Below are 1393 nucleotides of genomic sequence, written 5' to 3' on the forward strand. Positions count from 1 at the left end.
AATCCCCGGAATTGGGTGAATAGAAAGAGTGTCGGGTTTTTTTTTTTTTATTTCAGTCTGTGTCTGCTGGGCCTATTCATCCTCTCTATTTCTATTGGTCACCATTGTGGCCAAGACCAAAAGTGATCAGAATTCCAAAATGTTACAGTTGTGAGGTGAGAGGCTTCCAATGAGGACACTTGTTCTGGTGACACGAGGGGAGTTCCCCTCACCTTAGAGAGATTTCCTTTCACTTCTTGTTGTGTCTCCAGGACCGGAAACTATGAAAGATCTTAGAGTTGAAAGTCCGTGTTGCCCAGCGACAGCCCCAAAACATCACTGCTCTAGAGGAGATCTGCATGGAGGAATGGGCCAACATACCAGCAACAGTGTGTGCCAACCTTGTGAAGACGTACAGGACACTTTTGACCTCTGTCATTGCCAACAAAGGATATATAACAAAGTATTGAGATGTCCTTTTGATATTGACCAAATACTTATTTTCCACCATAATTTGCAAATAAATTAGTTCCAAATCAGCCAATGTGATTTGTCTGGATTTGTTTTCTCATTTTGTCTCTCATAGTTGAGGTCTACCTATGATGCCAATTACAGGCCTCTCTCATCTTTTTAAGTGGGAGAATTTGCGCAATTGGTGGCTGACTAAATACTTTTTTGCCCAACTGTATATAGCACCAACAGTTTGCGCACGCTTTACAATACAAGGAAGACATTACAATCGCAATACAATTCAAGACAAGATGGTAAGGAGGGCCTAGTCACTAGTATTGCATTTGTTCTGCGGATCTTTTCTGGATTACTAACTTAAAATACTTTATTCTGCATTGTGTCTCTGGCTGTAAAAGGCCATCTTGGTAAGAGGCAGCGCTTTGCTTCCTCATCTCTTGATTACTTTTTTTTGGGGACTGGTGCTGGTGCACAAAGAAGAGATCCACATCATAGATAATGGAGAAGCAGAGAGATTCTTTTACTACAGGTCCTCGGGTACAGCTTGCTCTCAAGTAGGGAGAACAGCATAGTAGTGACCTCACTAAATCTCACTCCACATCTTTTGAGACTAGCAGTCAGCAGTGCCTTACAGGATCTCATACTGCAGATATACAACTAAAAAGTTCAAGGCACAGGGGGTACACTGCTATCTTTTAGAAGGAATTAAAGGCAATATGTAAACATCACACGGTACTCAATGGGCTATAAAATGGCAAAATCTTCACATTCAGTTCACACGCACTTTGCTTTTAACCCCTTCATGACTGAGGCCCTTTTTTCCATTTTTGCACCCATGTTATATTCCACATTTTAGGCCTGAAAATGACGTAAAACCCCCCAACATTATATATTTTCTGAATGCCAAGACCCTATAGAATAAAATGGTGGTAGTTGAAAATTTTTA

Source organism: Nanorana parkeri, unplaced genomic scaffold (assembly GCF_000935625.1).
Source record: "Nanorana parkeri isolate BGI_ZX_2015 unplaced genomic scaffold, ASM93562v1 scaffold1046, whole genome shotgun sequence".
NCBI lineage: Eukaryota > Metazoa > Chordata > Amphibia > Anura > Dicroglossidae > Nanorana > Nanorana parkeri.